Below are 10,374 nucleotides of genomic sequence, written 5' to 3'. Positions count from 1 at the left end.
TCTCCTCAACAAATGAGGGACGGGTAATAACCATGTCGAGCATTTATAGTGAGATATAAAATAACATCATAAATTTTATTGCCCTTTTTATGAGCATAAAATCACAATACAAATCAATTTCAATGCCAATTCCAATAACTGATAATTTCTATACCCATCACAATTCAAAACATAATTTGTCCATTTCCCATGTAAACCATATTTCAATTACAACAATACTCAATAATTGTAGAAATAAAATCATAAATGTAACACTCCTATGTTCGATAGTGCATTCTACTGTTCCGGTGACCAGTGTCTATCCGGACAGCTAGGATGCCAGGAATTATATTTAAATATTAGTGTGGAGAAATAAGGTATTGAAATACAATAGAGGAAAATATAAGAAAAATAAAAGAGAGAAAATGGAACTAAGTTAAACGAGCCAGCACCGCAGCGATGGGTGACCGCACGGGGAAGTTACGGCGCAGGCAATAGCCGACCCCAGGACTGTAAGAAACCCTCGGAATTTAGTTTCGAGACAAAATTAAAGACTTATTGAAGTATAAATGTCATTAGAAATATCAAAGAAAAATTAATTAATTAGTACAAAGAAAAACAAGAAATTGAGAAAACGATAAAACTCGGTGCTACCGAAAAATCGAGAATACAATCCAAATAGGGGCATTGTGGTCAATTGACACCCCGAGTTGCCTTTGGACCTAAATGTACATTAAAAATAAATGATATTGCACTTAGGAAATGTCATGAAAAATTAAAATGGGATATAATATGTAAATAGTAAAAGAATTGAGCTAAATGTGTAAATAATGGAACTTAGTATAATTAACCATTAAACTATTGTTAAGTGCTCCACTAATTCAGAAATTTGGACACCTATATAAGCCTTGGGACAGCTGAATCATCATCTTCAACCTTGCTCCATAAACAAGTCGAATCAAGCTCTTCCCAAAAACTTCTATGGCCGGCCAAACTTAAAACTCCATGCATCCATGATCCAACCATGGAATCCTCTAATCTTCTTCACTAAAGTCGTTCTATACAGCTTGGGCAACATTTTGGGAGCAAGAAAGGGAAGTTTTGGTGGAGTTTTGAGGAAAGTCCATAAGAGGTAAGTGAGTATTTTTCAATCTTGCTTCATTAAACTTTGAGTGGATGTTGTAGGGAGTTGTTTTGTGGAAGAAATTTTGAAGTTTGATGGATTAATGGAGAACCAACAATTCGGCAGCCATGGAAACTCAATACTTGTAACTTGTTTTTACTTGTTAATGGTAGTTTAAGATGTTGGTATAAGTGTTTATGTGTATAGAAATAATTTGGATAATGTATACTAAGTGTATGTGTGATAGTGCACTTGGTTTTGGAAGCTTGAAAGCAAATTTGAAGGAGATATTTTCCATGAGGAGAATTGGCAATTTTAAAGAGTGGATGGAAATGTGTAATTTCATGGAATGGTTTGTTGAATTATGTTGTTAATGGTGACAGCATGTATATGTGTATAATAGATTGGAATTGGATATGTAAATGGGGTATGTTCATGTGGTTAAATTGTGTAAATGGACTTTGGAAAATTCTGGGTTATAATGTGTATGTTGAGAATGGTTATAAGCTGTCCAAAATGACCAAAATATGTTGTTAAGTGTGTTAATGGTATAGTACAAACCAGAATTGGCATGAAAGAGTTAGCTTGGTAAGTATTGAATGTGTAATTGGTAAGTGATGAAGAATGTGTAGCAGGGCAGTGTATGTTTTAGCTTAGAACCTTAAGTGTGTGACTTCAATTGGTATGAGACCAATTGGAGGTGAAACTAGGCACAAAATGTGCCAACTTTTATGAAGGAAGCTTACCTAAATTCTGCCTAGAAGGTGACTTGAAAAATGACCAAATCTGGATTAGTGACTTGAAAGCCTGAAAATTGACCATTTAGGCAGCAGTTAGTGTTTTGACCATAACTTACTCAAACCAGGTCCAAATGACCTGAAATTTTTACCATGAATAGTTTAGACATAGATCTACAATTCTTATGAAGACACCAAAGCTTGTACAAGTTCAGATACCAAAACTGGCCGAACCAAAAGTGACCTAAAAATGACCTAAGCCTACCATTTTAGTGTATTCTGTCCAGTATTGGTAATTGACCATATCTTGGTCTACACAACTCAGAATGACCTGAAATTTTGCCCCGCGTGCAATAAGACATAGACCTACAAGTTTGTAGTTTGGCCGAAACCCGAAAATCGAGGGAACTAGGTCGTCCGGCTAGGTCAAAATAGTACACCGAAATCCGGTAAATTGCAATAAAATGCAATACACTTAGAAATGAAATTGGTAACATATGCCAATACTAAAGGGCTATAAAATGTGATATATTGGTAACATTAGAATTGACTCACTTAGAGTGCATCAAGGGTCAACATTATAGGTTGACTAATGAAATGAATTGAAGGGAATAGTACTAAGAAAATTTAAATATTGGATTTTATTATTAGAAACAAATTTATTGAGTACTGAAACACTTTAAATTATGTGTTTCAGTTGAAAAGGATATTGAGAAGCATAAGGAACACTGAGTCAGGGCCAAGAGGCATTTATCTGAGGTTTGTGCACAATAATTTTGATTTCTTATTTTCTACTTAAAAATTTAATTGAACATTATAGTTTTAAATTGTGTCTGTGCACAATACTTTTTATATTCATTGCTTTTACTAGAAAATTTATTTGGAGAATTGAGTTATGAATAATTTTTATTGTTTTAACTTTGGGAATTTTATTTGGAAATTATTGTGTTGCCTACTTTGCAAATGGAAATTTTGAAATAAAATATGATTTGTGGTTTGTATGAAATATTTAAATATTGTGATTTGGAATTGTTTTGATTCACACTTGGCATGACAATATTACTATGTTCCTCCTCTATTTATGGGGTGAGTGTGATTATATTCCTCCCTCTTTGACTTGCCAGTCTGAGGTGAGTGTGGATGAGTACTCATTATCTAGCTAGCTACCTCCATTGATTTCGATTATTGGGGTCAGTGTGCCTTATCGTGATGTACACATGGCATGTTCGGAAAAGTTTGTGTCATGACCTAAATTGTGTTATTGATTAGCAACACTGTGTTATTCAATTGTGTGATCAAATTTGTGTTATCTGAGCTTTGAAAAATTATGAATTGTTTAGATTGTAAATTGTCAATAAAAGTTTTACATACCGCATTTTAAATTGTTATTGTGCACCACTGAGTAAATTTTACTCGTGATAGTTTTCATTCTTTGTCGCAGGTAGACAGACGGACAAAGCAGCAGAGTAGGCTGCTTGTACTACATTTTGAGATTTCGCCGGGTATATCGAGTATACCGTATTGTATAGTTTTTGTTGTAATGTATGTGCACTGTATGTATATATTGTACTTGGTCTTGAGCAGTTGTAAACTAAAATTGTAAATTATTTTGGCTTGTAAAAATATTGTGATATATTTATCTTATCTCAGCTTTTGGAAATATTGGAAAATTGATTGTTAAACTAAGTTGATAACATTGAGAAATTTATTGTGTTGAACAAATTATTGGAGTTTGGAATTGAGGAATTATATATTTGAAGTACTTTTTACAGGTTTTTGAAGAACTATTTTATTCAAAATACAGATGGCACTCTGCCAAAATTTTTACAGAAATTATTAATACTTCAAATGTGTTATTTAGTTTCACTTCAGTAAAAGAAAATTTTTAACACCTGTCAATAGTGCTCACCACTATAAAAAGAAGTAAGAAAAGTTTTAAAATCCCTTGTAGTGTATTTAATGGGTTATCAGTAGACGAAGTTTGGTAATTCATTAGGTATACTACAGGATCATGCCATGCCTTACGGAGGGGTAGGGTGTGACAATAACTTAACCATTTCCCAAAACTAAACTCATTCATACCATAACAAATTTCAATAATTGTTGAAATAAATTCAATACTTGATAAACATAATACATAAAGAAAAAAAAATCATTTAATCAAATGAAATATGCAAAACATTATCAATTGAAAACTAGTTGTGCACAAACTCGTTAGTTATCTTGATCTAATTCAATTTTCTTCCTTCCTTCGAAGACCTCTTTTTAACTGAAACACATAATTTTAAAGTGTTTTAGTACCCATCCAAACCATTTATAACAATTAATTCCATTAATTTCATTTTTGAATACTAAATTTACTTATTAGGTCTTATAAGTTGAATTCTTGTATTTAGGGTTATGGAGTTACTATTCATTTGACTAATTGAGCAAAATATTGACTTTTTCATACCTAATGGGTATACTAGTTCTAATTGTACTCATATACCACATTTTGGGTCTTAATTTTGTTGGCATTGGTTGCCAATTGAATTTCAAAGTTCCCTTGATGTATTTCCAAAAATTCAATTTTGGTTACCCAAGTTTACTGTTCCATTGACTATATCTACAGTAAAACTTTAGCTACACTTCCTTCATCAAAGTTGTTCCTTAATGTCTTACCTTTAATTCCCTTTTTGAATCACTCCATTTGGAGTTTTGTAGCTCAAGTTATGCCTCTTTTTCTAAGGCTGGCCGGATTGGCCCAAACCCAGAATTTCTAGGCTCAATTTGAGTCTGGCAGATTTGAGGAACTAAATTTGGTTGGCAATTTGACTTGGTTATTGTTAGAATTTGGGTTTGTATTCTTCATGAGAGTTGTTATAATATGTCTAACCTTTCTATTGGTATAAAATTCAAGTCATTTGAACATTCCTACACAAAGTTATGACTATTTGAACAAGTACTGTTCATATAGTCAATTCTATACAATGACAGGGTGTGTGATCTGGATTCAACCTAATTTTTCACCAATTTAAGGTCAGTTTTAGGGCTAGGTTTCTACATGAAAATTGTAGCTTTGGGTCTTAATTTTCATCTCCAATTGGTCTCACACCAATTGGAGTAACAGAATTTCAATTATACTCATTTGAATGGGCAAGGGTCAAGCTGCCAGAATTGACCCTTATCACATTCACAACTTAAGTCCATTCCATGCATTCAATCCTACTCCAATTCACACCAATTGACCAATTTAAGCCTCAAATAGGTCAATTTGCATCAATTCCTCAAATTCCCAAATTTTCCCCAAATTTCTAATTGTCAAGAACCCTAAGTCTCTAATTAGCACAATTGACACAAATTCACTTCACTAACCATGCTCAACACCTCTTAACACATCAAAAATCATATTTAATTTAATTAAACTCATCAAATTCATCACCCTCATAATGTCACACCTTACCCCTCTGTAAGGCATAACATGATCCCGTAGAATACCTAATAAACTATCGAACTTCACCTATCGATAACTCATTAAGTACCCTACAAGGGATTTTAAAACAATTTTCTTACTTTTGATAAATGGTGAGCATTTCCTAATAGGTATTAAATCATTTAATTAAAGTGGAAAACTAGTTAAAATTTTTGACCCATTTTATTTTTTTTCCGCAAATTTTATAAAAATTTCGGCAGAGTGCCTTCTGCATTTTGAGAAAACAGTTCTTCAAATACCTGTAAAAAGCACTTTCAATTATTTATTTCAACCACTTCTTCAATTTCACAATCAATCTCAACCAATTTCTCATATTTCAAAATTCAACAATCCTCATTTCTCAATTTCCAAAAAAAATTTTCAATAATCATAAAAATACTATTAATCAATTTCATTCACTCATATTTCATTAAAGATGGACAATCTATATACATCATACTAAAAATTTACATTAGGAAAATTCAAAGTAAAATTTATTACAAACTTTATACAAACTTTGTACAAGCTGCTCAAGACTAGTTTTACATGTCCATACAATTATATACATTATATACATCAAAATAAATTTCTACAATCAGGGTATAAAATATACCCGATAGCTTCAAAGCAGGTAGTTTCTCTGTCCTCAGCAGCTCACTCTGCTACTCTTCTAGTCTCTATATCTGCGATAGCAATAACAGCTATCGCTGAGTACTAGGACTCAGTGGTGCACAACATACTAAAATAATCTTTATGCAGAATTTAAATCATATTTATTCAAAAATTGGACTGAACATGACAATTAAATAAAAAACATGAATTATGAGATTTTAATCCAAACAAGTTCATTTCAAAGTGTCAAAACCAATTTCATAAAACCCACAGTTATATCATGCCATTGGAAACAAATATAATCTCAATAGCCAGAGGCTAAAGAAAAGTCACATCACAAGGCTAGCTAGCTCAAATATATGGATATCCATTCAATTTCTTCTTCTACTGGCACACACCTCAACACTTCAGCCAGAGAAGGAATCAAAATTCGAAACTGATTACCCCCACTAGTCATGTTAGTGAGGTGTTCAAATATATGGTCATGACACTGTGGTTTCAAAACTTATCTTAACAATTTACTAAACATTGGCATTTCAAATATACACAAATAACTTTCAACAATTTAAATCAAAAGCATCATGATAATGTCACAATTCAATATTTCACATTATTCAAAACAATATGCAGAAGATAATTTACAAAAATTATATGTTGTGCACAAACCTTAAACGAGTCGCCTCTTGGCCTTGACTCGATTCTTCGGGTTCTTTCCCGGTGTTCTTTTCCACTGAAACATACAGTTTCACAGTGTTTCAGTATCATAACTTAGCATAAATCCAAAAATAAATTTAAATTCACGTATACCTAGCTTTAATACGCTAAACTTGACGTTCTTTAAATTTTGTGTTTCGGGATTACTATTCACTATACTATTCAAGTCAAATTGTTGACTTTCTAAGGCTTAATAGATATGGGAATTCCAACTTCATCCACATACCACATTTTGGTCACTAAATTTGTTGGTTTTGGTTGTTTACTTAAATTCTAAGTCTTTTAGGCAAATTTGCAAATTTTCAGTTTTGGTATCTTAAGTTGCACTGTTCCATTGGTCATTTTACTATTAGAATTTGGAAAAACTTTCTCAATAGAAAATGTTCCCTATTGTCTTAAGTTTATTCTCCTTTTTGAATCACTCCAATTGGAGTTTTGTAGCTCAAGTTATAGCCATTTGAACCATGGCTGCCGGATTGGACTTAACTCAAATTTTTGGGCAAATTTTGGTTCTAGCAGTTTTAGGTCACCAACTTGGGGTGGCCAAATGACTTAGTTAGTGGCATAATTTGGGTTTGTGTTCTTCATGAAAGTTTTAGGTCTATATCTCATCTATCCACTGGTGAAATTTCAAGTCATTTAGACCTACCTAGCTCAAGTTATGGCCAAATGAACAAACACTGTTCATTTGGTTAGTTTGTACAGGTTAGACTGAGAATTTCCGAATTTGGTCAATTTGTTCACTAGGTTTTGGTCACTTTTTGGGCATGATTCCTAAATGAAAATTGTGTCATTTTGTGTCTATTTTCATTCCAAATTGGTCTCATACCAATTGGACTTGTAAATTTTCAATTTTGGTCCCTCAAAGGGACCTTGGTCCTACTGCCTGCAGCATGACCACATTGAATCCGAATTTAAACTCAACTCCAACACTTCCAACACACTTCATTTGGTCACAAATGACCATTTCTCACCTCAAACTAGGTCAAACACATCATTTCACCATTTCTCCAAATTTTGTCTCCCAAACCCTAGGTCCAAAACCCTAACTTCCATGTTTAGTTCATTTGTTGAATTATAAATGCATATTTAGTTCTCATTCACTTATTCTCACTTAACTACTTTCTAATTTGCATCAAATCACCCATTTCAAAAATAAACCCTAGCTGGTTGAATTCATATATAGTCCCTCAATAATTGTTTTCTTTTCATTTAAAGTTAATTTCTAACTTACATCAATTACTTAAACAAGAATTCAATAGATAATTTGAAGAATTTGTCACTAACCTCTTGTGAAGTTTCCCAAAGCTTTAATTTCCTTTTATTTTCCTTCAAATTTCCTTCTCAATAGGCTTGCCAAGATCCAAGAACAAGTTTTATTTAGGAAAATTGTGGGATTTATGGGGTTGATTCAAGCTTTAACAGCTTGAAATTAAGTAGCTATGGAGGATTTAGTGAGAAAAGGGAGAGAGATGAGAAGCTACGGAAAAAAAGAAGAAGAAGAAGATAAAAATTTGGCTTTCAATTTTGTTTTTATTCTTTAATTTGACTTAGTCAATTAGTTAATTAAATTAAAATTAATTATGAAGTCATAGTTGCATCATTATGATGATGTCATCAATTGCGTTAACTTTCTTTTTTCATTTTTTTTTATTTTTCTTTAGTTCTTTTAATTTAATTCTCGATTACGAAATTTTTTTTTCTCCGATTTTATTTGATAGTCAGGTCAGGAGTCAGTTCCAGGGGTCAATTGACCAAATTGCCCCTCGTCGATTCAACCCGGTTTGCAAATAATTCAATATTTCTTCTGGCTCCATGACCTAATTATTTGACTAGCTTAACAACATTTTTCCATGATTTTCTCTTTTTCACTGTTGTCGTAAGGGATTTTGCGGTCGCCTGGACGATCACTCACCGAAGTGGGAAAGAGTGAGGAGTCGCCACCTTAGTTTTGAGGGAAACTAAAGAAAACCATTTGTGAAAATAGATTGAAATGAAACCACTTCAAGACAGAGATTCTAGGTTCGGGGTTCGTAAACGGGTGGGGAAGGTGTTAGGCACCCCACCTCGTCCCTTAATAAGGGTAAGCAGATCTAATTTTGCATTAGTTAGGAGGGCTTGAATGGACATGTTAATCCTTTTGACTAAAGGAACATTTGATTTTTCACTAAATTTGGATCACCCAGATACATAAGTAAATGAGACAACCTTAGTGAGTTACTGTTGTATATCAATTTTATTTGAATGGAATGTTTTATTAAAATTTTAATTTAAGAATCGGATAAGAACTCTTCTCCGAACTCTTTAACATCTGTTAAAATTCTAAGTTGAGACCGGATAAGAACTCTCCTCCGATCTCTTTTAAATCATTAAAAATTTCGAGTTGAGACCGGATAAGAACTCTCCTCCGATCTCTATTTAATATTTTTTTAAAATTTTGAGTTGAGACGGGATAAGAACTCTCCTCCGATCTCTTTTAGATTAACAGGAGCCTGAAAGGGACTTTTCCAATCTCCCGAATTTTAATTTCAGCTACATGTTATAAGAGCCTAAAGCTAAGGATTCTGGCATTCAAAGGTCTTTGAGGATAAGGCTTCTTGATACCTTGTGACTAAACGGGGGATACTAGACTTGATTTACCGACCTTCCATGTAGTCATCTTACCAATACCTATTAATGTCCGATCTATTCTGTTTCGTTTACTTTGGTTTTATTCCACTTTATGGCATCTTGCCGAATTGCCGTTTACGTCAGCCTAATAGTTTGGCTATTTTCCTGACGTGTTATTCAGGCTCTCTCTTTTAAAAGAGACCCTTAAGTTGCAGTTACCTAAGAGCGAAAGACGCTGGTATTGTCGTCTTCTCTCTTGATCTAAGGGTTTCAGGTTTGTCCTTACCAGTGAGATCAACGGTGGGGATTGGGATGTCTGGATGTCATGACATACCACGGCACTGTCGACGTGCGGGCGATTCTTAGGCGTGCGGTGGAGATCTCGTCTGCCACGCTTTAACTACCTCGGCTCTGATTCTGACGACGGTTATTTGGGATTTGTCTTATTCTTTTTGCCTTTCGATCCCTTCTACGCTCCTATTCCGATCTCTCATGCTGATCTCCCATCTTCCGATCTATTATTCTGATATTTCCCTTTCTCAGGTTCGGTCCGGTCAAAGCATTAATTTCCCCTCGATTCCCGAAGCGTCCGCTTCGTTTTCTGCTTAGCAATAAATGCTCGTTTTCCCCCCTATATATACCCCTGACGAAAGAGACTTCCCTTCATCCGATTCTACTATCTTCCTCTTACTTCCCAGTTCTAGCTGCTCCGGCGGAAGTTCTGGCTACAACTGTGGCTTTGATCCTTTTCCGATGGACTTCCTTACTCCTCGACTGAAAATTTACGACCCTGGTGATCGCATAACCTTGTCTGATGATGGTGAGGGAACTGGATCAATTGACCGATCTGGATTGCGAACCTCGACTGTGCCGATCTCGAGTCATTCAACTGAGTTTATTCGGCTTCTCATCACATTGGGTGTTCCGACAGCGGCTTCCCTCCACATTAGGTGTTAAATGTGAGTTAAGCTCGTCGACACCCTTTGGATCAGTCACAATGTTGACTATTGACATGGGCCTCTTTAGATAGGATGTTCCGCTGGTCTTTAGAGATCGGCCTTTTGATGTAATCAGATCTGTAATGTATTCCGATCTTTAGATCGCCCAAATTATGTAATCTGACTTTTGGAAATGTACTCCGATCTCTT

This window comes from Hevea brasiliensis, chromosome 11 (assembly GCF_030052815.1).
Source record: "Hevea brasiliensis isolate MT/VB/25A 57/8 chromosome 11, ASM3005281v1, whole genome shotgun sequence".
Lineage (NCBI taxonomy): Eukaryota > Viridiplantae > Streptophyta > Magnoliopsida > Malpighiales > Euphorbiaceae > Hevea > Hevea brasiliensis.
The sequence above is the reverse complement of the archived record's forward strand: the minus strand, read 5'-3'. Positions refer to the sequence as shown.